The sequence below is a fragment of the Cervus elaphus genome, chromosome 19 (genome assembly GCF_910594005.1).
Source record: "Cervus elaphus chromosome 19, mCerEla1.1, whole genome shotgun sequence".
NCBI lineage: Eukaryota > Metazoa > Chordata > Mammalia > Artiodactyla > Cervidae > Cervus > Cervus elaphus.
In genome coordinates this window covers 39,966,263-39,992,654 of record NC_057833.1, presented here as the reverse complement: position 1 = coordinate 39,992,654, position 26,392 = coordinate 39,966,263, and the positions used below count along the sequence as shown (strand labels likewise).

At 43.8% G+C, this 26,392-nt stretch overlaps 1 protein-coding gene and 1 long non-coding RNA gene across 7 annotated transcripts in view; one reads left to right on the top strand and one right to left on the bottom strand.

Moving 5' to 3' along the window:
- The window catches only part of LOC122675400 (LIM domain containing preferred translocation partner in lipoma), a 713,437-nt gene extending 710,671 nt beyond the window's left edge, over positions 1-2,766 (bottom strand). For 4 of the 6 annotated variants that reach the window (XM_043874070.1, XM_043874067.1, XM_043874069.1 and 1 more), the window contains exon 1: positions 2,634-2,766. The gene's annotated coding sequence lies outside the window, so the exon portion shown is untranslated. Of the gene's footprint in view, positions 1-1,623; positions 2,211-2,459; positions 2,498-2,633 lie in introns of those variants that run through there. The other 2 variants (XM_043874062.1, XM_043874064.1) reach the window with 2 other exon arrangements.
- Positions 2,767-2,789: 23 nt separating this feature from the next.
- LOC122675402 lies at positions 2,790-3,783 on the top strand. The gene is made up of 2 exons (XR_006335249.1): positions 2,790-2,891; positions 3,278-3,783. It is a non-coding gene; the product is annotated as an uncharacterized LOC122675402 (long non-coding RNA).
- The last annotated feature ends 22,609 nt before the right edge of the window (positions 3,784-26,392 follow it).

Genomic DNA, 26,392 nt, shown 5'->3' with positions numbered 1-26,392 from the left:
CCCAATTAACCCATGCTAGTTCCACCACAGGGTAGTCACATGTTAACACCCAGAGTCAAAGTTCTGGGCTGTTATTTTGAGTTCATTTCTAATTAACTGGATGACCTTAGGCAAGCGATAAAATTGAGATGACAGGGTCACCAGGCCCAATTCTCAGGGGATTTTTGAGATTCAAATGGAATATTTGATGGGAAACTTTTATAAAGTGCAAAGCACTGTACATTCATAAAGGGTATGATTAACAAATTTTATCAGCTCTAAGCTATCAATGGTAAGATACACCGTTATCAACTTAGGACGAAGATCTGCTCAACTATGACACATCTGTGATTATAAGACAACCCAATGTCACTGATATAAAATGTGAAAAAGTGTACTTTTTCTGATGAAATACAAGTTATCTGTCTCAATAAAATAAAGAATCTGCCATAAAATTTTCACATTTGCCAATGGCATATAGTAAGTAGTAGTATGTGTGGAGTAAATGAGCAAACTCTCACTGATAATTCTTAGGCCAGATTATTGCCTCTCTCACTGGAATGGGCGGCAGAGGATTACCCAGTGCCAATTCCTCCCCTCTCACTCATGTCCCAGCCTGTTCAAAACCCTCAAATGATGACTTCAAGTCATATCCATGCCTGGCATTTTTAAGGACCTTCATAATGAAGCCTCCTCGCCCATCAACCACTGTCTGGAACTGACTATTCACTGGAATATGTCCCTCCAAGAAGGGTCCTACTCTGTCAGTCCTGATCATAGTAACCAGCTCAATAGCAGTTTCTCCTCCTGCCAATCCTCAAAGCCAGGTCCAGGCCCACCCACTGTGTAGGTGGAGCATGACCCTGGGGGGCTGCCTGACCCAAGGGCTCCAGGTTTGCACCCTCACTATTCAGACAGCTAACCCCAACTACTTATTTTTTACCTAGAATCTATACTCTAGGTTTTAATGCATGGGTGCTGAGGTTGGAAGACTGCCTTGCAACCTTTGGACAGACCCTGGTACAGACAAAGACCCTGAAGGAAGAAGGCTGGTCATGGGATACAAAGAACCCTACTGAGAGTTCTGGCCTTCCACCAGCTACCAAAATTCACTGTAGGCTTTAGAACTGGCACCCACCTTCTCTGGGCCTTTATTTATGTTTCCCTATCTGTAACAGCAAGGAGGGTGAGGAAGGAGGGAAGGGGAGAGGGAGGGAAGAGGCTTTTAGCTGCTTTTTCTCTTTCCACTTACAGGCTGTCTTAAAAAGCTCTTGTTCAAATGTTCAGAGGTAGGCCATTAAGTCACTAACACTTTAGTGAGAAAGAGGTTTATTGGGAAGCAAGCAATTTAGAAAGAGGGGTAGGAGACAGAAAGATAGAGGGGATTGGATACAAAGTTAAATGAGTCTGGTACTAGAAAAGAAGCTCAAAGGCTAAAGTAAATTTTTGCATTTTGTGTTCAGGGTGAGCAGGCAGTGGATCACTGAGAAGGGAAGGGAAGCCAGAAACATCCTTCAGCTCCCCCAGCACCCCAAAGTCCCAAAGACACCCCTCTGTCCAAGTGCACTCAAGCACAGTTCCACTGATTATCCCATCTTAGGTACCCACGCTGCCCCACCCCGTGCCCCCAGCACAGTAAGTTACCGCTTCATCTCCACTGTCCACACTTGAGTCTTCCCTGCCTCTGCAGGTCCCAACGACACATGCCCTCGTTCCTTGTCCCCTAGTCTCTGACTTCAGAAAACCGCCCCCATCCTTCAAAAGCCTGCGATCCCTCGTGAAGGACCAGGAGATCAAACTCCTGTCTCCGAGCCCCGCCCCGCGCCCTTACCCAGGACTTAGCACCTTCTGCCTGGGGTCAGGTTTGGGTCTTCGGTTGCTGAACGCTTCCTGAGGGCAGAGTCTGGGCCCTACATGACTCTGGACCCAATAACCCAGCACAGGGGGGCACACAGTGAGTGCTGGAGAACTGCTTGGAGGAAAGGAACCAGGAGTCGGGAGCCATTGATTTTAGTTACGGCTCTGCCTCTAGTGAGCGACTTTGGGGAGACTCAGCTCTCTAGGCCTCAGTTGCCCCAGCTGGGAAATGGGGGAACTTGATGCCTGGGTTCCTAGGCCCCTTCCCCAGTGACAACTGTGATTCCGCGAAAGCGCAGTGCTGCTGGGTGTGGCCCCGCCCCCTGGGAGTCCTGAAAAGCCCGGGCAGGGGGCGCGCAGGGAAGGCCTCCAAGCCCGCCCAGCCCCCGGTAGAGGCTTCCCCAAAATCTCGGGGTCCCCCTCCCCCACGCGTGCACCCCGTGATCGCGCCGCGGCCGGCACTTCCGCACCGCGGGCCCTGCGGCCCGGGCCGGGCGCGCGCTCGGTGCCCTGCGCCCGGCTGTCCTGCCACCCCGGAGGCGCTCGCGCCGGGGAGGGCTGGGGGTTCCCGAGGCGCCCGCGGGCGGAGGGTGAGGGGAAGGAAGGAGGATTTGCAACAATACCTCGGGGAGGAGGCGGCCGGGGCAGCGGCGGCGGCGGCGGCGGCTGGAGGCGGAGGCAGCGGCGAAGGAGGAGGTGCCCGGGCACTCCCCCTCCCATTGTCCCCAGCCCCGGCCAGGCCCGGCCCCGCGCCCCGCACCGCGCCCCGCGCCCCGGGCCGCGCAGCCAGCCCTTACCTTGCAGCGGCCGGCTGTCCCCCGCTCGCTAAAGCTACTTATCCCGGGAAAGCTCGCGCGGGGCCCGGGAGCGAACCCACAGACAAAAAGTGAAACTTCGGCAAGGCTGGAGCGGCTGCTGGTTGGTGCCTTTCCCCCTCCTTCCTCCCGCCGTCCCCACCCCCTCCCCTCGGTCTCCCGTGCGGTGCCCTGAGAGCTGGAGGCTGACGTCAGGGGCCTGAATTCCTGACTTTGCCTGCACGCATTTGTCCATGTAAGGTATGGGAAGGCGGGTGCCCGCGGGGCCGCGGCGCTCGCCGCCGGGGGAGGGGGCGCCCACCTCGGGGGCCGTGGCCCGGCCCCCAAGGTGGGTGCACCGAGGGCGGTGGATTTCCTGGGAGGAAGAGAAGACGACGCCGGGAATGCGGGGAGCTTGCCGAGGAGGAAGGGAAAGAGGGAGGTGTGGAGCCTTTGCCTGCCCTGGAGGAAGAGGAAGGAGACGTGGAAGGAGGAAGCGGCCGGGGCGAAGGGGCTACTGAAAAAAAATGAGGGAACCTGCGTCCACTGTTAGGGCGCCAGACTAGGGGGTTGAGTCTGGGTAGACGAGCTCTGCCGTGGAATCCCCCTGCAAGATCTTACTCGTGAGCCCCGCCCCGGATTCCCAGTAAGGTTCAAATGTCCTGGATGTCGGAACTGGCCCCGACCAACTTCCAGCCCGTCCACTTCACACGGGAAATCTGAAGCTCTCGGAAGAGAAACGACTCGTACAAGGTCATGCCCGCCACAGATCCCGGCGCGGGAGCCGGATGCTCAGTCTCCCAGCTATGTTCCTGGCTGCAGGCGAGGGCCCGACTACCTCCTTCCCGAGGACCAGTCAGCGGGGCTGGATGTCAGAGGGCAACGCGGACCACCCTGGGAAGAGATTCGGAGCTTCCCCGGGGCCCCTACGCGGTCAGTTCCTGGAAGGTTCTGATTGCCAGTGAGCCCTGCATAGCCATGCTGATAAGTTGCTTCAAGGCAACTCCAGTGCTCAAATAACGAACCCCTGGAATTTACTTCACAGCCCTATCCAGAAACCCAGATCTTGTGCTTATAGCTTCAAAAAATAAATAAATAAATAAATCTACGAACTGGGTGAATTAGTTGAATAAAGGCAAGACTGTTCTTGGAAGGTTTGTGTAGGACTTTTCCTCTGGTATTTGTAAATGTGAGCACCATGTGAGGGGGCTATAATGTGCGTCAGCCATTGCCTGGAAGGCACGCCAAGGCTGGAGACTCCTTTCCTTATACTTCTGTCCTGCTTCCTGATGTCTAAACTAATCATTCCTCACCCCAGTACATCGTAAAAGCACTTTCTCCCAGGTTTATAAGATCTTCATAAAACAAACTGTAGTCCGTCATTGACATTTGAGGTAAAAAGTCAGGCAAAATAACTTACCCAACCCAGAAACAGCAAGCAATTTGAACCCACCTCTGGTGTCAAGGTCACCTGACTGATCCCATGATTTTTCCACCAAAGGAGGAGGCCCTGATCTCCTAATTCATATTAATAAATGTTGAGAGTACACCATGAGTTACTAATTCATGAAATCTCCAAAACTTGGTTCTTTTGAGATTTGGTGTGACTTTTTTTTTTTAATCAAGAATTAAACAAATGCAGAAACACATATTTTTGCACTTAACCATTTATCAGGCATATTCTTTGTGCAAAGTCTTTGACTTCACACATTTCTGCTTCCAAATTAATCTCTCTTGCTCTCAATTTCTCATCTATTCATACAAAAAATATGAAAATAGAGAAGTTCAATAATTAAATATTTTTCTCTTTGCAACTGGTATAGTTTGAAATAGCAAATGTGAGCTCCTAAAGACATTTTGTTCTGGGGCTTAAAAAGATTATTCTCTTACACCACAATTCACTTCTATGCTCAACATTTCAGCAAACCCACATTCTAAGTGGTACTGTTTAATATGAAAAACTCCTGGTATCACACAAGGTAAGAATGGATTCACCCATTCCCATTGGTTATAACGGCACTTGACCAGCATTTCTTTTTTTTTCCCTTCCCCAGTAACCCACTTATAAAGAATAATAGGGTTCTAATGAGGATTAATAAGATTTAATAAGGTATAATTAGAGCCATTCATTTCCTTCATCATACACATTGTAAGAGTGCTGTGTTAGATCCAGAAATGTTCCTAATTATGTTGAAACTGTTGTGTGAGTGTGTTAGGGAAGACCACTGTGTCACCCCTCCTGAAATATTTATGAAATGCTCAGGTGGGCCTGGTGTTAGCACAAGTATTGTATAAAGTTAATCGCAAAGGATAATTTCTACTCAGGAGGCACTCACCAGGAGTGTAAGAGGCAAAGTCATAAACTGGATGCTTGGTGAACCGCGTGCAGTCTTGTCATCAGTGCAAACTCAAATCAAAAGCCTCATTTTCGTGTGCTGATCTGATTTCTTTTGTATTCACACTTCTCTCAACAACCCTATTAAAACCTGCTGTGTGCAGGGACTTGGGAAAGAAGGGAAGGCTGTGTAAAGCTACAGACACAATTCTAGAGAAATACAGGATGAATTCAGAGACTAAAAGAAGCACAGAATTCAAGACGGGGCAGAGGATATGTGACCAGAGGATTGCACACTGGTGGCCTGAAGCCCTACAGATGCAGTCTCGTAGGTCCAGTGATGGCACAAAAGACTGAACAAGGCTAGGCTCTGGTGCCCCCATTTCCTTGCATCCAGGATACCATCCCTTTCTCAGAGGCCATTGTGTAGCTCTTGTCAGTCCTTTCTCTGACCTTACATATGCCCGGTAATATTCTAAGGATTTTTCATCCATATTTCACTTAACCCTCACAGAACCCTTCTGAGCTTGGCAGCAGTATTTTCTCTAGCCCAGGAAGGTGAAGTAGCCTGCTCTTAACACAGAGCTAGTACATGGCAAGCTGAAATGCCCCTCTGAGCCCAGGCAGCCTGACTCTCCTCACCCACTGCTGAGTGACCATCTGGTCTCAGTTTGAACATTCCAGTGTGCAGAACTCATAATCTGTCACAGCTGACCAAGAGGGTATGAAGAAGCTACTGGAGAAATAGTAACAGGGGCATTAAAGATGGAAAATAAAAAGCAACTTGGTGTGGCCTGTCCTCAGCTTAAAACCCATCAGGCCAAGCTCCTTCACGCGGTTTGCATAGCCCTTCAGCGTTATGTCTGCCAGTCCTTAGCCCTCCAGCCAATTGGAGGTCTGGTGGTTTCTGACACCTTAACTGCCCCACTCACCTGCCTTCTACAGGTTTCTCTCCTCTTCCCCATACACGTGGTCACCCTTACCTAGCTTCTTTAGTTCAGTTCAGTTCAGTTCAGTCACTCAGTCATGTACGACTCTTTGCGACCCCAGGAATGGCAGCACGCCAGGCCTCCCTGTCCATCACCAACTCCCGGAGTTTACTCAAACTCATGTCCATGGAGTCGGTGATGCCATCCAGCCATCTCATCCTCTGTTGTCCCCTTCTCCTCCTGCCCCCAATCCCTCCCAGCATCAGGGTCTTTTCCAATGAGTCAACTCTTCTCATCAAGTGGCCAAAGTATTGGAGTTTCAGTTTCAGCACCAGTCCTTCCAATGAACACCCAGGACTGATCTCCTTTAGGATGGACTGGTTGGATCTCCTTGCAGTCCAAGGAACTCTCAAGAGTCTTCTCCAACACCACAGTTCAAAAGCATCAATTCTTCGGCACTCAGCTTTCTTCACAGTCCGACTCTCACATCCATACATGACCACTGGAAAAACCATAGCCTTGACCAGACGGACCTTTGTTGGCAAAGTAATGTCTCTGCTTTTTCATATGCTGTCTAGGTTGGTCATAACTTTCCTCCCAAGGAGTAAGCGTCTTTTAATTTCATGGCTGCAATCACCACCTGCAGTGATTTTGGAGCCCAAAAAGATAAAGTCTGACACTGTTTCCACTGTCTCCCCATCTATTTCCCATGAGGTGATGGGACCAGATGCCATGATCTTAGTTTTCTGAATGTTAAGCTTTAAGTCAATTTTTTCACTCTCCTCTTTCACTTTCATCAAGAGGCTTTTTAGTTCCTCTTCACTTTCTGCCATAAGGGTGGTGTCATCTGCATATCTGAGCTTATTGATATTTCTCCCGGCAATCTTGATTCCACCTTGTGCTTCTTCCAGCCCAGCATTTCTCATGATGTACTCTGCATATAAGTTAAATAAGCAGAGTGACAATATACAGCCTTGACGTACTCCTTTTCCTATTTGGAACCAGTCTGTTGTTCCATGTCCAGTTCTAACTGTTGCTTCTTGACCTGCATACAGGTTTCTCAAGAGGTAGGTCAGGTGGTCTGGTATGCCCATCTCTTTCAGAATTTTCCACAATTTATTGTGATCCACACAGTCAAAGGCTTTGGCATAGTCAATAAAGCAGAAATAGATGTTTTTCTGGAACTCTCTTGCTTTTTCGATGATCCAGCGGATGTTGGCAATTTGATCTCTGGTTCCTCTGCCTTTTCTAAAACCAGCTTGAACATCTGGAAGTTCTTGGTTCACGTACTGTTGAAGCCTGTCTTGGAGAATTTTGAGCATTACCTTACTAGCGTGTGAGATGAGTGCAATTGTGTGGTAGTTTGAGCATTCTTTGGGATTGCCTTTCTTAGGGATTGGAATGAAAACTGACCTTTTCCAGTCCTGTGGCCACTGCTGAGTTTTCCAAATTTGCTGGCATATTGAGTGCAGCACTTTCACAGCATCATCTTTCAGGATTTGAAATAGCTCAACTGGAATTCCATCACATCCACTAGCTTTGTTTGTAGTGATGCTTTCTAAGGCCCACTTGACTTTACATTCCGGGATACCTAGCTTCTTCAGGCTCCCCTTAAATATCACCTCTGAGACTCCTTTTTAAAAAAATATTATCTATTTATTTAGACTATGCTGATCTTGGTTGCCTGAAGGCAGGCATAGCAACCCACTCCAAAATTCTCTCCTGGAGAACCCCATGGACAGAGGAGCCTGGCAAGCTATGGTCCACAGGGTCGCAAAGAGTCAGACACCTCTGATGGGATTCAGCATGATCTTAGTTGTAGCACACTGGATCTTCATTCTTCCTTGCAGCATGCAGGGTCTTTAGTTGCAGCATGTGGGATCTAGTTCCCTGACCAGGGATCAAACTCAGACACCCTGCTTTGGGAGCACAGAGTCCGCCTCTGGACCACCAGGAAAGTCCCTCTGAGAGGTCATTTTGCCCCTCCCACCACCTTCAGTGGATGTGTTGCCCCTACAGAGTACATCTGTCCCTCTGTGCTTAGTCCCTATAACTGCATAATGTCATTGGTCACCTTGTCTTTCTCTGCTACTGGACTGAGAGTCTTAATGTGTCACTGAGTCTTGAACAAAGTGACCACCTTTGTCATTGCAGGTATTCAACTTTGTTTTGTTTTTTCCCTTCTTCTTGTTCCTGGTCAAAGGCAGAGGAAGATGCAGCAGGTGTAGGGCCTGGGTATTTAGATGAAACCAGATAACTTCCTCAAGAGATGGAGACTGGTTGTAAGCAGACCAGTGGGAAGAGAGAGGAAGAGTCAGAAGGGCCTGCCCACCTGGAAATAGAAGCAGGATGGACAAGCGGAGGTAAAAGAAAGGGAAGTTTGTAGTCCTTTCCTTGTCCTGAAACTGGCAAGGCACTTCCTCTTTGGTCTCAGTTTCTTTATCCACACACACAGTTAGATTCTCAGACTTTCTGATCTCCAACATGCTCTTCAATTTGATGCTACTTTCAGCCTGCTGACTGAAGTCATCTTCCCAGAGCTTAACATGCCACATGATAATTTGAAATATACTTGGTTTATCAAACACATTAAATTCATGCTCTTCAGCTGTCCCTCCCCGGTTCTATGATGAGCTTTTCCAACTATAGGTCATACCTCCAGCCTTCCACCATTACCACCACACACACACACACAGCTTCCTGCACTTCCTGCCTCTGGACTTTTTCTCATTTAGTTTCCTGTTCCGGAAATACTTTCCCAGGCCCACCCCAACGAATGCAGATTTTTCCTGTCCTGCCAGCATCCTCTCAAGAAACGTCTTCCCTGTTGCTCATTTCCTTCAAATCCCCTTCAAGGATATGAAAATAATTTCTCTACCTTCTGAAAAATGTACAAACTGGATTGTCCCATTGCATTGTAATTTTCCCAAGTGTGTTTGATCTGCTCCTGTTAATGCAACTCTTCACAGTGGGCTTCATGTCTTCATTTCTCCTCCTCAGTAGCCATGGCATCACCTAGGACTAATGACCAAATGTTATCCAGTGAGTGAGTTAATGAATACTTATACTTCATCTTGAAAAGATGAAAAGTATACTTTCATCTAGAAAAGCAGTTGTTCAGTCACTCAGTAGTGTCCAACTCTTTGTGATCCCATGGACTACAGCATGCCAGGCTACCCTGTCGTTCAGACTTCCCTGTCGCTCACATGCTCAAACTCATGTCCATTGAGTCCGTGATGGCATCCAACCATCTCATCCTCTGTTGTCCCCTTCTGCCTTCAATCTTCTACCAGCATCAGGGTCTTTTCCAGTGAGTCAGATCTTCACATCAGGTGGCCAAAGTATTGGAGCTTCAGCTTTGGAATCAGTCTTTCCAGTTAATATTCAGGGTTCATTTCTTTTAAGTTTACTGGTTTAATCTCCTTGCAGTCCAAGGAACTCTCAAGAGTCTTCTCCAACACTACAATTCAAAAGCATCATTTCTTCAGTGCTCAGCCTTCTTTATGGTCTAACTCTCACATTCATACATGACTACTAGAAAAACCATAGTTTTAATTATAGGGATTTTGTCAGCAAAATAATGTCTGTGTTTTTTAATATGCTGTCTAGGTTTGTCACAGCTTTTCTTCCAAAGAGCAAGTGTCTTTTAATTTCATGGCTGCAGTCACCGTCCACAGTAATTTTGGAGCCCAAGAAGATAAAGTCTGTCACTCTTCCCATTGTTTCCCCATCTATTTGCCGTGAAGTAATGGGACCAGATGCCATGATCTTAGTTTTTTGAATGTTGAATTTTAAACCAGTTTTTTCACTCTCCTCTTTCACTTTCATCATGAGACTTTTTAGTCCTCTCTGCTTTCTGCGTAAGGTGTCATCTGCATATCTGAGGTTACTGTTATTTCTCCCAGCAATCTTGATTCCAGCTTGTGCTTCGTCCAGCCCAGCATTTTGCATGTACTCTGCGTATAACTTAAATAAGTAGGGTGATAATATACAGCCTTGATGTACTCCTTTCCCAGTTTTGAACTAGTCTGTTGTTCTATGTCCAGTTCTAAGTGTTGCTTCTTGAGTCAAATACAGGTTTCTCAGGAGGCAGGTAAACTGGTCTGGTATTCCCATCTCTGTAGGAATTTTTCACAATTTGCTGTGATCCATACATTCAAAGGCTTTACAATTAATGTTATCTTTCTGGGAGACTGGTCATGTTATCTTAGACCATGACTTTTTGCAGGTACAAGGAGGGATGAGGGAAGGGAGAGGATTTGTCATTTGTTACATTGTTTCCTGTGTGCACTGTTCTAGGTTTTCTCAACATTTAATATTAATTTTATAAATTATCTCAACAGTGGCCACAGGACTGGAAAAGGTCAGTTTTCATTCCAATCCCTAAGAAAGGCAATCCCAAAGAATGCTCAAACTACCACACAATTGCACTCATCTCACACGCTAGTAAGGTAATGCTCAAAATTCTCCAAGACAGGCTTCAACAGTACGTGAACCAAGAACTTCCAGATGTTCAAGCTGGTTTTAGAAAAGGCAGAGGAACCAGAGATCAAATTGCCAACATCCGCTGGATCATCGAAAAAGCAAGAGAGTTCCAGAAAAACATCTATTTCTGCTTTATTGACTATGCCAAAGCCTTTGACTGTGTGGATCACAATAAACTGTGGAAAATTCTGAAAGAGATGGGCATACCAGACCACCTGACCTACCTCTTGAGAAACCTGTATGCAGGTCAAGAAGCAACAGTTAGAACTGGACATGGAACAACAGACTGGTTCCAAATAGGAAAAGGAGTACATCAAGGCTGTATGTTGTCACCCTGCTTATTTAACTTATATGCACAGTACATCATGAAAAACGCTGGGCTGGAAGAAGCACAAGGTGGAATCAAGATTGCCGGGAGAAATATCAATAAGCTCAGATATGCAGATGACACCACCCTTATGGCAGAAAGTGAAGAGGAACTAAAAAGCCTCTTGATGAAAGTGAAAGAGGAGAGTGAAAAAATTGACTTAAAGCTCAACATTCAGAAAACTAAGATCATGGCATCTGGTCCCATCACTTCATGGCAAATAGATGGGGAAAGAGTGGAAACAGTGTCAGACTTTATTTCTTTGGGCTCCAAAATCACTGCAGATGGTGACTGCAGCCATGAAATTAAAAGACGCTTACTCCTTGGGAGGAAAGTTATGACCAACCTAGATAGCATATGAAAAAGCAGAGACACTACTTTGCCAACAAAGGTCCGTCTGGTCAAGGCTATGGTTTTTCCAGTGGTCATGTATGGATGTGAGAGCTGGGCTGTGAAGAAAGCTGAGCGCCAAAGAATTGATGCTTTTGAACTGTTCTGTTGGAGAAGACTCTTGAGAGTCCCTTGGACTGCAAGGAGATCCAACCAGTCCATCCTAAAGGAGATCAGTCCTGGGTGTTCATAGGAAGGACTGAGGCTGAAGCTGAAACTCCAATACTTTGGCCACTTGATGAGAAGAGTTGACTCATTGGAAAAGACCCTGATGCTGGGAGGGATTGGGGGCAGGAGGAGAAGGGGACAACAGAGGATGAGATGGCTGGATGGCATCACCGACTCCATGGACATGAGTTTGAGTAAACTCCGGGAGTTGGTGATGGACAGGGAGGCCTGGCGTGCTGCCATTCCTGGGGTCGCAGAGTTGGACACGACTGAGCGACTGAACTGAACTGAACTGACTCAAGGATGTAGTTCTGCTCTAGGTGTGCTCAGCTGTGTCCAACTCTTTTCAACCTCATGGACTATAATCCTCCAGGTTCCTCTGTCCATGGCATTTTTCAGGCAAAAGTACTAGAGTGGGTTGCCATTTCCTAATCTAGGGGATCTTCCTGATCTGGGGATCAAGCTTGTGTCTCTTGCATCTCCTGCAGTGGCAGAGAGATTCTTTTACCACTGTGCCACCTTAAAGCAATGGTTGCTTTGCAACTTCATATCAAATAAATTCTTGCAAAAAAAAAAAAAATGCAAAGGTCATATTTTTCCAGGAAGAACCAAGCACAAGTGACAGTTTAAATATTTGATGTGTCCTGATCGACCAGGTCAGATAAGCATCAGCCTTTTGTAAAGACATGAAAACTTGATATGGTAAACAGTTGTGGTAGGCTTTTAGTAAATGCAGCATTAAAGATAATGAAGGCATACTACAAAAGTGTGTTTACTCTCTATTCTTCATACCTCATTGTACAGTGGGGAAGAAAATGATCTCCATGTAAATTAAAAAAAAAAGAATAGATTATCTGACTTTCTAATTGAATGCTTATTCCCTATTTTGTGAGAAAACCCTTGGTCTTTTCTTGAGAGAAAAATGGTGTTGCAGCTCTTTCTTTATTGATTTTGAGGAATCAAGCCAATGTAGACAAATGATAGTATATATCTGCCCATGAATTTCTGCACTATTTTACCTAGCTTTGTAGTCCAGTTTTCAAGCCAGAGGCTACCATCATTGTTTGCATTTTTACCAGACTGCAGGATCAGATTATCTGAATACATTTTGGCCCATCCTAACTCAGCCCCCAACACAACTCAACTGACTTTTGACCTCAGTAAGCCCAGAACATAGGAGACCTGTGACCACGCTTGGAAACCAATAAAACTTCAGAAGTCAGGCAGTCCAGTCACACAGCGGGCCAGTCTGTAGTGGTAGAAATATTGATGGATGGAGCTTTAATCTCTGTTGGGTCCACTACCAATGCAAAGTTTCATAGAGACTCAAACACAAAAGCAGGCAGTTTATGCCATATTTTTGTCTTAACAAGTATATAATACACACTTTGCTAACTCTACTAGACCTAGGAATAATGTTGAGAAAAAAAAGACATAGTGCTAGTTCTACATATTAAAAGAAAGATAGAAGTGTGTGTGTGTTAGATGCTCAATCATGTCCAATCCTTTGCGACCCATGGACTGTAGTCTGCCAGGCTCCTCTGTCCATGGGATTTTCCAGGCAAGAATACTGGAGTGGGTTGTCATTTCCTCCTCCAGAAGATCTTCCCAATCCAGGGATCAAACCCACGTCTCCTGTGTCTCCTGCATTGCAAGCAGATTCTTTACCCACTGAGCCACAAGGGAAGCCACAAAGATAAAACAAGATAGCAACTCTAAGGGAAGGAGTGGGTGAGATAGCTCTGCTAAGATTTCCCAATAGACCACTGGATGGACTGGACCTGTTACTTCAGCCAGGAGTCTCTTTTGATAGTGATGAAGTGATGGAGCAGGCAAAGATGAGCTGGGAGATATCCCTTAGGACCTGCTGGAGGAACACAAAAGTGGAGCACACATTTTTGTCTTCATAATACAGCAAGAGGTAAAGGATGGTGTCCAAGGGTTTGATGTCTTCAACCTTGGCCTTGGTGGCCTCTCTGCTTCCTTTAGGAAGCTGTATAGAGCTGTGAGACATCAGAAGAGGGTCTCTTAGTTCTTGATGATTTGGGTTTCTGGGGATACGCTTTAGAATGTAGTTTGCCTCATTTGTGGCTGTGATACACGGCCTCACCTACTCTTAGAGAATCACAGCAGATACCAAGGCTGGAGATAGCATTTGGGCCCAACAATAGAGATTTGATTTCAATTTCTATTTCCAACTACAATTTTAGGTGAAGGAAAAGAGGTCCATGATATATGCCATATATATACCATAAAATTTACTCATTTTAAGCATACAAGTGACTTTACATAATTTTATGCAACTGTATAAACATTAGTATACTCTAATATTAGAACAGTTTTATCATCCCCAAAAGAAACCTTGCACCCCTTCATGGTCATTCCCCACTTCTGCCTATAGCCTCAAGCAATTCCTTACCTACTTTCTGTCTCTATAATTTGCATATTCTGGACATTTCATGTAAATGGAATCATGCAGTGTGTGGCTTTGCATTTGGCTTCTTTTACTTAGCACAATATTTTCAAGGTTCATTTATGTTCTAGCATGTATTAATGGTTTCTGTCCTTTTTTATGGCTTTATAATAGTCTATTGGATGGGTATACCACATTCTGTTTATCCATTATCAGTTGTTGAATATTTGGATTATTTCAACTTTGGGGCTATTATGAATGACACTACCATGAATGTATCATGTAAAACTCTCTGTATGGTCATGTATTTTCATTTATCTTGAGTACACGATGTTTTAAAGTGGAAAAGAAAAGGATAGATAAACAAAATGGAATCTGAAAGGATATGAACCATGGTTTTTACCATTAGGTGGTAAGATGATTTCTTCTTTTTACTTATCTTAATTTTCTTTCAATAAGCTTATATTATTTTAACTTTTTCTGTGTGTCTGTAATAAGACAACGCCAACAAAGCTCTTCTTTTTTAAAGCAAAAAAAATCAACAAATACTTTGAAAGTTGCAATCCTTCTTTTGACAACTGAATCTTCTTGTGAATCCATACCAGATGGTTTATAGTGAGATATTATTTTAAAATACTTAATGAGTTTTCTTACCCATATTTCTAGCCATTAGCCCTTCACTCAACCAGTTAGCTTAAGACATTTTGTGTTAGTACATTCCCAGAGAAAGGGTAGATCTCAAGTTAAATGAGACTAGGTTTCTCCTACTTTGATGAATAAATTTAATTTTAATTAGAAGTTTCCAATTATAGACATTTTTCAAATTTTTATTTCTCACATTTAAGTTGTGGCCTTTTGAGTTTTATTTCTCTCCTTTGAGTTGTAAGTTTAGTATCTTATCCAATCTTTCTTTGAGAGTCCTCAGACTCAACATGGCTCTAGATTCAACTTCCTCAGTTCCCTTTACACCATACCTCCCTGCTTCTAACCACCTCAGTCACAACCCTGAATTATACCTAACCTCTCTCTCCCCCTAACTCCTCTCTTCAATGTGTTGTCAAGTCTGACCAATTCTGCCCCTCAAAATTCTCTCCTAGTTGTCCCCTTCTGTGAGGTCAGGTCCTCATTACAGGCAGTCCCATCATTGATGCCTGTAGCATCCATGAATTCAGCCTGAAAGCAGAGTGAGGCGAGAGATAACCATAGAAATTCTGCTGTTAGTCCTCTCCACCAGGGCTCTTGTGAACAAGAGGTGTGAGATGTGGACCTGTTGTCCCCACTGAGTCTCCAGCCTTGGTCTGCCTTTCCTTGTCAGCTCTCCCACATCTATGATTTTGTTATTCAGTGATAGCCATTTTTATTCAACATGATCCTTAGTTAAAAGCCAGCCACTGCTTCTGGGGCTGAACCAATAAACAGCAATTAATCCTGAAACTGGAAATAAAACAGCCTGGGTTGGGCTGCAACATGGCACCTTCCTAAGTATTTTTCAAAGATAAATTAAAGCAGAAGTTTTCACTACATGCTCTCCTTTCAATCATGAACACTAACATTAGATGGGGTTCCACTGTATGGTCACTAGGAAAATTCAAAGGCCCTTTGAGTACACAATATTATCACAATCCTACCAAAAAAATAAAAAGAATAAAAACAGATATCCATACAGAACAGTAGATCAGCAATTCATGTTTACATCTTAAAATGATTTTTTTTTAACCAAGGAAGCTTGGTGTTTTCACCTTCCATGAACCTTTCAAATTCCTAGTCTGACACACAGTATTATTTCATTTGTCAGACTGACTCATGGATTACCACACTACGTTAATAGCTCACCTTTAGATCCTGATCCTCCCACTTCCAGATCACTCGGGTGGCTGCAGCTGTGTAACTTGAGGTTCAGACACTTGCAGGGCACTGAGAAAGCTCTGGCTGTAAGATCTAGCTTCCTTTCAGTAGGTGCTGTTGTTATTTATTTATTTATCTATGTTTTAGGCTACGCTGTTTCTTCGTTACTGTGTGTGAGCTATCTCTAGTTGCAGTGAGTGGAGGCTACTCTTTGTTGTAGTCCGTGGACTTCTCACTGTGGTAGCTTCTTTTGTTGCAGAGCCCAGGCTGTAGGCACAGGGGCTCAGTAGTGGTGGTTCGTAGGCTTACTTGCCCCGTGGAACGTGGAATCTTCCTAAACTGCAGATCAAACTCATGTCCCCTGCTTTGGAGTGTGGATTCTTAACCACTGGATCACCAGGGAAGTCCTCAGCAGGATTTTTAAAAAATATATGTATATATATAAGTTTCCTCTGTGCTCACAACGTATGTTTTAATAAACAGATGGAGAAAGAATCAGAACCCTTCAGGTTTTCCTTAGCAGAAAGGTAAGCAGTGCGAATGTTTTCTGGTGGCACTTGCAAATTCTGAGTAGGACAGGTCACAGTTTTTAGGTCTCTTGTACTGTGCATTGATGAAGCACTCAACCATATAACTGATGGTGGGGAGGATGCCCAGGAGAAGAGTGAAGAGTCTTAGATTCCAGTCCCAACTCTGTTAATGATAAATAATGAATGTGAAAGCACACTGCAAACGATAGACACCATGCAAATGTATGAAACAATCAGTATTGATTTCCATGACTCCTAGAACTACTTTTCTTGTCTCCACTGAACCTTTTCAACACTGTTCTCAAAATTAGCCTCCAGTGTTCTCTCATGGTCTAGTGAAAGTGAAAGTCGTTCAGTCGTGTCAGACTCTTTGCAACCCCATGGACTATATAGTCCATGGAATTCTCTGGGCCAGAATACTGGCATGGGTAGCCTTTCCCTTCTCCAGGGGATCTTCCCAACCCAGGCATCGAACCCAGGTATCCCACATTGCAGGCAGATTCTTTACCAACTGAACTAAGAGCCCAATGTGACTCTTAATTTGTCAACCTATTGATAACAATAGATCTACTAAACCACAATCTGACCTGAATGCAGTATATATTGAGCCTTGATTTCCCCAAATAGAGTGTAGATAAGAGGACTTTCTAGGGGATCAAGCTTTTAAATGGAGGGTGACTGAGCTCAGTTCTGTTGTTCAGTCGTGTCTGACTCTTTGCAACTCCATGGACTGCAGCATGCCAGGCTTCCCTGTCCATCAACTTCCGGAGCTTGCCCAAACTCATATCCATTGAGTCGGTGATGCCATCCAACCATCTCATCCTCTATCATTCCCTTCTCCTTCTACCTTCAATCTTTCCCAGCATCAGGGTCTTTTCTAAAGAGTTAGTTCTTCCCATCAGGTGGTCAAAGTATTGGAACTTCCATTTCAGCATCAGTCCTTCTAATGAATATTCAGGGCTGATTTCCCTTACAATTGACTGGTTTGATCTCCTTGCAGTCCAAGGGACTCTCAAGAGTCTTCTCCAACACCACAGTTCAAAAGCATCAGTTCTTCGGTGCTCAGCATTGTTTATGGTCCAGCTCTCACATCCATACATGACTACTGGAAAAATCCTAGCTTTGACTATACGGACCTTTGTTGGTAATGATTCTGCTTTTTAATATGCTTTCTAGGTTGGTCATAGCTTTTCTTCCAAAGAGCAAGTGTCTTTTAATTTCATGGCTGCAGTCACCCTCTGCAGTAATTTTGGAGCCCAAGAAAATAAAGTCTGTCACTGTTCCCATTGTTTCCCCATCTATGCCATGAAGTGATGGAGGATGACTGAACTGATGTCTAAATGTTCTAAGTGCTTTTCTTAAAGAAAAAAGAAGTGGTTGTTGCAATGGGATGATGGTGAGTCACCAATTAAATTCTTTAAAGCACATGGCTTTGAGATTTTATTCCTACCTCTGATTACAATGAGAGGATTATGCTTGATCACCAAGACAGAGGTAGAAGAACAGATCTATTTCCTTCTGTTTTATAAAGATTAATTATTATATTTCAAAAACTGTCAAAATTGCAATGTTTCCCATTGCATATTCCACACTTAATCCAAAGGGAAGTAGGATTCATTGGGGGTAAAAATAAAGAGAATCAAGAATCCTGGACAGTTTCCCTGATCCTGTTGCTAACCCCCTGCTTATAGTTTGATTATGAGATGATACCCTTTCATACTCAATTTGTTCTTCCAGAGAATGCATGTAATGCCAGAAGTTCTCCCTGACCCAGCACCTTTTGGCTTAAATCAAAGTCTATAAAACCACACTTAATGATCTGGCAAAGGGGTGTTGCTAGCTAAATAAGGTGATCACATGTCCCAGTAGCCCCAGACAATCCCAACACAATACCTCTTATCTCCAGGTGATTACTAGTACCACTGGCCCAATGTGAACAGCTGATAATCCAGTCATGAATTTCATCCTAATAAGCTGTATGTAAGTACTTTACATACTTACATAAGTGAAAAAGTTGGCTTAAAGCTCAACATTCAGAAAACTAAGATCATGGCATCCGGTTCCATCACTTCATGGCAAATAGATGGGAAAACAGTGGAAACAGTGGCAGACTTTATTTTTGGGGGCTCCAAAATCACTGCAGATGGTGAATGCAGCCATGAAATTAAAAGATGCTTGCTCCTTGGAAGGAAAGTTATGACCAACCTAGATAGCATATTAAAAAGCAGAGACATCACTTTGCCAACAAAGGCCCGTCTGGTCAAGGCTCTGGTTTTTCCAGTGGTCAGGTATGGATGTGAGAGTCGGACTGTGAAGAAAGCTGAGGGCCGAAAAAATGATGCTTTTGAACTGTGGTGTTGGAGAAGACTCTTGAGAGTCCCTTGGACTGCAAGGAGACCCAACCAGTCCATCCTAGAGGAGATCAGTCCTGGATGTTCATTGGGAGGACTAATGCTGAAGCTGAAATCCAGTACTTTGGCCACTTGATGAGAAGAGTTGACTCATTGGAAAAGACCCTGATGCTGGGAGGGATTGGGGGCAGGAGGAGAAGGGGACAACAGAGGATGAGATGGCTGGATGGCATCACTGACTCCTTGGACATGAATTTGAGTAAACTCTGAGAGTTTGTGATGGACAGGGAGGCCTGGCGTGCTGCAATTTATGGGGTCGCAAAGAGTCGGACACGACTGAGCGACTGAACTGACTGACTGGCTGAAGTACTTTACACAAAGAAGAGAGTCATTGTATTTTAAAGTGCTATGCATGTTCAGGGTTGGGGAGGAATTACTTCTAATTATTCTTATATTCTTTCACAAATATTTTCAGATACCTCCTACAAGACAGGCACTTGACTAAATAAATTAGGGATACAACAGAGAATGACATACCCAAGGGGTTTGCTGGAGGTTAGTTGGGGTTATAAATAGACATAGACATACGATTACTAGAGAGAGTGATTTGTGTTAAGATAAGGGTGTCACAGATGTACAGAACAGACTTTTGGACTCTGTGGGAGAAGGCGAGGGTGGGACGTTTCGAGAGAACAGCATCGAAACATGTATATTATCTAGGGTGAAACAGATCACCAGCCCAGGTTGGATGCATGAGACAAGTGCTCGGGGCTGGTGCACTGGGAAGACCCAGAGGGATCGGGTGGAGAGGGAGGTGGGAGGGGGGATCGGGATGGGGAATACATGTAAATCCACGGCTGATTCATGTCAATGTATGGCAAAAACCACTACAATATTGTAAAGTAATTAGCCTACAACTAATAAAAATAAATGGAAAAAAAAAGATAAGGGTGTCAGAGTGTCATGAGGACCTATGGGAGGGGCACCTGGGTCTTGGGGAGAGAGGGAGGGCAGAGATTTGTTGAAAGAAACAATTGATAAGATGATACACAAGAGAAGAGCAGGCATTAGTTAGCTGAAGGAATGCAGAACAAGGAGAAGTGCTCCAGGCAAAGGATATAGCACAAATGAATTTGTGAAATCACAGTACAGTCAAGGAGTTAAAAACAGTTCATTATAGATTGAGCATAGAATGTGGGGAGAATAAGAAAAGAAGAGCTTATGAGGGAGAAGGCAGTAAAGCTAGAAAAATCTGGCCCAAGATGGAGAGGGGATGCAATTCAGAGAAAGGAATAGGGAGAGGCATTATAGCATGGTAGAAGAGCCAGCAATCTATCCTGGTTGATGACTTCATCCAAAGTTCATGGAGAAGTTTTGAGCAAGAGTTGGGCTGCCCAGCCCTATGCTCAGTCAATGGTTCTGAGCAGAAGGACTGAGAGTATGTGAGCTTGACTCTTGTTTCTGGTCCCTCTTAGCCTGACTCATCACTCATGGGTCAACTTGCATGCATATACAGGTGCTTGCCTTTAGAAAACTCTGAGTCCCATCTTCCTCTGCTGTAATAGATAAGGAAACTGTTCCTTTGGGAAGACCTGTACCTGATAGTGTCCTAGGTAGCTAGCTACCTCTTTCCCCATCAGACCTCTATTTCTACTTTCTCAGAGCTATGAAACCCCAGCCCCAACCAATAGACCTGTACAGAATGAAAACCCGAAGACACCAGAAATTGGGCCAGAAATAGAGTATGACATGGCTCTCTCTGAAAATGGGGTCAACCTAGACCCAAGTGGATAGAGAGGAGCCAAGGATTTACTGTGTTATAAAAGCAGATGACCACTCATTTAAGAAATGGAAACCAGGGTTCATCCCTGGTGTCCAGTGGTTAAGAATCCACCTCGCAATTCAGGGCACGCAGGTACCATCCCTGGTTGGAGAACTAAGATCCCACATCCCACGGAGCAGCTAAGCCCACAGCCTGGCAACTACTGAGCTTGGGTTCTCCGGAGTGCGTGCTCTCTGAGGAGCACCATCAGGACCACTCATTACCAAACAGATGGGTCGAAGCATCTGCAAAAATAGAAAAAGTTTGGTGTCCTCTTATAGCAGTGTCTGGGTCAAAGTTCCTTTTTATCCCCTTCATTGTGACATTTTATCTTTTTGAGACTAATGCTGTCTTTGAACACAAATTTCTCTTCCAGGACCCATCACTCAAATAAGGCTTAACATTACTGAGAAAAGCAGTCATGTGTGATTAAATCCTTCTCCAGGGGATCTTCCCAACCCAGGAAATGAACTCAGGTCTCCTGCATTGCAGGCAGATTCTTTACCGATTGAGCCACCAGGGAAGCCCAAAATAATGTTAAAAGAAATCAGAACACTTTTGTCTGTTAAAAAATATATATTGGGAGGAAATAAAGCAAATTATTAGATAATAAAATTTCTTTCTTTCTAAATCTTTGTAGTTTTTAAGTTTTCTTGAAAGAACTGATTGTTATAGATTATAAAAATGCATTTAAAAATAGGTATTTTCTGACATCATGGGAAAACCTAACCCAGGAAGCAAATCATAATTTATATAGGAAATTTTCCTTATGCTTTCCTTTCCAGCATTTTCTCTCACTGTCCCCTTCCTGCTCTCTGTTCTAACAAACCTACCTCATACTTTGTCACCTTAGAGTCTTTGCTAACTGGGAAATCCACGTCTCCTTGTCTACCAAAAGTGTCTGTGGGGACAAACCCTACGGTCCTGCAAAGCCAGTTTAGATGACTCCTTGTCTCTGAAAACCTCCATGATAATTAGAACCACTGGTATTCTCACTACCTTCAACTCCTTGTATATCTCTTCAGGTCTTTCATGCTTTATATCTCATGTTATTAAAAGTAATAGTATTAGCAGTAATAATGTAATGCCTTTGCTATACTATGAACTCTTCAAGGCCTTTAGGAATTTTGAAAATACCTTGATTACAGTAAACAGAAGTGATGGGTAAATGAGTGAATTTGTCCTACCATTTGAGTCAGATCTAAAAGACTGGAAAATCGTGCCATGTTTTCTTTTTTTTTTTTTTTTCCTTTTTCCAGCTGTGTAGCATTGCTTTGAATTTGGTTAGTATGGCAACTAAGTGGTTTTAGTAAGAGTCACTTTTTAGGCTTGACAAATAGAAAAACACAAGAAAATGCTTGTGTTTCTTTTTTAAAAACACCAAAAGAACATGTTGTATCTTTCTTTATTTAGAACAACTCACTATCCTGCCTTGGGCAACTAGCTTCCTGGGTTCCAGAGGAACTGTTGGCTCTAAAATTAGAAGAAATGAGTTTGAATTAAGAGCTCTCTAAGGTCCCTTCCAAATCTAGCCTTCTATGATCCTAAAAATGATGATAAAGCCAAGTCTGACTTTTAGAGACTTCGATTGTTGTGTTCTAAATATTATATCAAAGTACCATAACTATTAATAATGTTTAGCATTTACAAGAATGTTCAGCCTGATTCTTTCTTGATTCTCCATGATCTAGTCTCTGCTTCAGTATTTTTTTCTTTCTAGAGAACCTAAAGTCAAAGGCTTCCTCTCTGTTTGCCTTCTCAAGTGCAGACACGCCTTCTGCAGCCACAGCCGTCCCCAATTAACCTATCTCCTCGCCACAAGTGCATGAGCCCCCATGACTCAGCAATCCCAGCCTCTGGAAGAGTCCATCATCATGACAAACCATCAGCCATTAGCTTTCTTGCATAGTAGTTCTGAGTGAGGCAAGTACAGCTTTCGTCTCAATATAAATCTCCAGATCCAATTAAGTGGCCCACTTTTAATTCATCCCATGGGAATTCTATTGATACTCTATTAAGTACATAGTTACACCTTATAAACTGTGGATGATATGTAACACATAATCTACCATAACACAAATAAGTAGCATTTATTTCCAATTTTACCATTTATAGGTGCTTTCCATGTGTATGTGTGCCATATTGTCTCTTAGAATTCGTATCAACGATTGTTGGGTTGATTTTCAAATGTGTTGTCATTAAGAAGTACCAAGAGAGGCCTGTTCCCCACACTTTGTTATGGTCAACACAGAGTGGAGTCCAATTATCAACACTTCCAGGTCATCAGAGATGGGGATGTTCTATTTTGTTCATTCAACTTGAGATGATCACTCAGTATATACATATATCAACTGCCCAAGTTCAAATCAAAATTTTCTTTCTCCTAAATTTTCCTAGATTTCCTAGATTTTCACTTCTCCTCCCAGAAGTATCTCATCCCTTTTCTGAATACCCATTGCACTTTTCCTATATCTCATCAATCATATTTTTATTATTTTAAAAAAATTATGACACTTTCCCTCCTTGTTCATATTTTATTTCCTCTACTACTCTAGACCCACTGAACCAGAGTCTAAGGGGCATCTGTAATTATAAAAAGCCTCATGGTCCATATGTGGTGCCGGGGCCACCTGTGTGAAAGGCAGGAATCATACATGTAAGTCACGTGTCCCTTGAGAGACAGTAGACACAGCGGTGAAGAACCAGGTGCTAGGGTGCCCGGCCACCCGGATTCACAGCCCAGCTCTGACACTTACAAGTTAGGCCTTGGGCAAGTCACTCAACCAATGTGAACTTAATGTGTGAATGAGGAGATATTAATAATAGAGCATATTCTCCCCCTAGATATTAATAATAGAGCATATTGTCCCCTGCTTTCTAATTAAATATTAAAAAAAGATACATATTGGGACTTCCCTGGTGGTCCAGTGGCTAAGACTCCATGCTCCCAATACCGGGGATCTGACTGTGATCTCTAGTCAGGGAAATAGATCCCACGTGCCCCAACTAAAGATCCTACCTGCTGCAACTGAGACCTGGTTTAGCCAAATAAATTAATTAAATAAATTAAAGTAAATGTTAAAAAGAAACTACAAACATACAATTCCATTACTGTGAGGCACAACCACATGCATAGACTTTTATCACTTATTTCTCAAGGGACGTAGAGGACTAATGGATTTAGATTCATAAACCGGAACCCTCTGTGATCCTTACAAAGCCTGCATGCTAATGTTGTTTAGTCCCTGAGTTGTCATGTCCAACTTTTAGCAACCCATGCACTGCAGCATCACAGGCCTCCCTGTCTCTCACCATCTCCTGGAGTTTGCCCAAGTTCATGTCCATTGCATCAGTGATGTCATCCAGCCATCTCATCCTCTGACACCCTCTCCTGTGACCCTCATGAAGCCTATATACTAATGTTGTCGTTTAGTCCCTAAATTGTTATGTCTGACTCTTTTGAGATCCCGTGGATTATAGCCCGCTAGGCTCCTCTGTGCATGGGATTTCCCAGGCAAGAATACTGGATGGAGTACATGCATTATTTTGCTTTTATGTTTTTACAATAATTGACCACTTTTTTCTCTCTGTGGGAAAGTTCATTCATGGACATGTAATTGCTGTCAGTGAGCAGCAAGCACTGGACATTTCTAAAGACTTCACTGACTCAATCACGTTGTGGGTTGACAGTCCCTGGGCAGAGGAACTTTCACGGTTTATTTCTCAGTGACGTGTGACAAACTGGAGCCTTAACAGAAGCCTCAGGTGACTGAGACCAGAGGGTGCACAGACCAGACCTGAGGATACCGTGGGCAGGAGATTAGGTTTTACACTAACACAGATGGGTGAAGGATTCAGATTTATTTTTACTTTTCCTACAACTTGTATATTTTGGTCCCCAAACTGGGTTTTTCATATGCTACACCTAGTTTAATTATCAGGGAGTAAGACAACCAAGGGTAGTATCTTGAAGCAAAAATCAGCCTTAGCTAGGGCAATAGCTCTTTGCAAAGATGGCCACAGTAATCTCTTTGCTATGTGACTCTGCTATTTCTCCCACAAAGAGGTAGAATCTACTTATCCATCCGTTGAATCTAGGCTGGCCTGGTGACTTGCCCTGATAAAAGAATACAGCGGCAGTAATATTTTACAGCTTCTGAACCTGGACTTCAAGAAGCCTTATAGCTTCGGCTCTTATCCTCTCCGCAGTGTGTACAACTTCATACTGCATGGGAATAAGCCTGAACTGGCTTGCTAGATGCTGTAGGCACACAACCTAGCTAAAAGCACACACCATTGTGGACAACTATACTTCAGTAAACATTTTTAAAATATAAATAAAATCCCCAAATTTATAAGAACAGATTCAGCAACTACAAATGTGTGTAAAGACACTTATATAGCTCAAGCAGCTCATTCACAGACAGAAAAGAATGTGAGTTCTTAAACTCAGATTTCCAGACATCTTTTCCTTGGACCCTACTCCTTTGTTATCTCCATCTTCTATAAGGGAGAGAGTGGGTTTCAGAAACTTGCTTGAGATCATTTAGACAGAGCAAGGCTCTGACCGGAGGTTTACTAAATCTAAATCCGGATCTTTCACCCTTGCCAGTGATGTTTGGGAACTGGTAACTCTGTTGAGTTAAAGCTCAACCACAGGAAAATTACACATTGCAGGTATGACATTGCCCATTTATGGTCACCATAAAGTAAGATTCATGATTAATTTTTAACAAGTGAACTCACCTATGTTTTAACGTTCTTTTAAAAACGCTTACACTCAAATGTTAGAAAAACAATGGCTTGCTTTCTTCAGCAACCCCCAGAAAAGGAATGAATTTGCCCTTGTGGTTCCAGAGGTACAGAAGTTAGACTCAAAAGTTGGACATGGCAGGAGGTAGATTGTAGCTTATACATTTTTAATGTTTTTGTTGTTGTTGTCGTTAACCTAATTTCTGTCATTAAATCGGCACCTCCTGTCCTAAGGTATCCAGAATCTCACAGATGGGACTCCAGGACTGGTCAAGAGGCTGCAGTTTAAAAAAAAATGAAAAAAAGAGGCTGTGTCGTCTGACATCCCAGATTTCTATAAGGAAGTTTATAAAAGCCAAAGTCCTTGGACTTAAGTGAGGATTACTGCTTCTATTGACTCTGAAAAAATCTTGTCCCCACTGAGGACTCCTTTAAAACCCTTTTAGAACGTAAAGAACACTTATTTTGACTAGGTAATCTGGCAACTGCAATCACCAGCCCTTCATATGTGCACATTACAGTACCAAAGATATTGTGGTAGGGTATTTAGGGGTCTCTAATATCCTTGGCCAAATGTCTTCAGTGTTGGGGAGACAGGCTTCTACAAGAGCAAAAGCCTCCTGTGGGTTTTGTCCATTTCAGTTTTCTCACTTATGTCAAAGTAAGAAGAAGGAAGGTGGGGGAGGGTGGGAAAGAAAGGAAGAGGCACTGGTCCTTGTGGGTATGCCAGGCACTGAGCTAAGCACTTTGCCAAAGTTAATCTTCAGTCTCCCAGACAACCAAAGCTAGTTTGATTCTCCTTACTTTGCAGACAGGTACAAGGAAGCTCTGAGACATTAAGCTGCCTGGGTCCCATTGCTAAAAGGGGTTAGCTGACTCTAAAGCCCCCACCTCCCTCTCCCTCCACCAGCCCTCCTGGAAGGCTTTGGTGAAAGTAGCTCAGTCTCTCTCCCGGAGTCCAAAAGAATCATATATCAGTATTCTTAAGCCACGTAGGCTGTGTCATACACGCACACCCTCAGGAGGCCCCCGAGGAAGGGAAAACAGTGCTCTAATTCAGCAGAAAGCCCACTGGGCTGACCAAATGCCCTTCTCTGCTCTGAATTCCAGTTTGCCCACTTGTAAATAAAGGGCGTTGGACTAGTTGCTTTCTTAGGCTTCTAGCTCTTAAAGATGCCCGCAGATAGAGAACAGACTTGTGTTTGTCAAGGGGAAGGAGAGAGGGAAAGACTGTGGGAGTTTGTGATTAGCAGATGTAAACTATTCTATATGGGCTTCCCCACTGGCTCAGTGGTAAAGGATCTGCCTGCAGGGTAGGAGAAACAGGAGATGCAGGTTTGATCCCTGGGTTGGGAAGATCCCCCGGAAACTATTA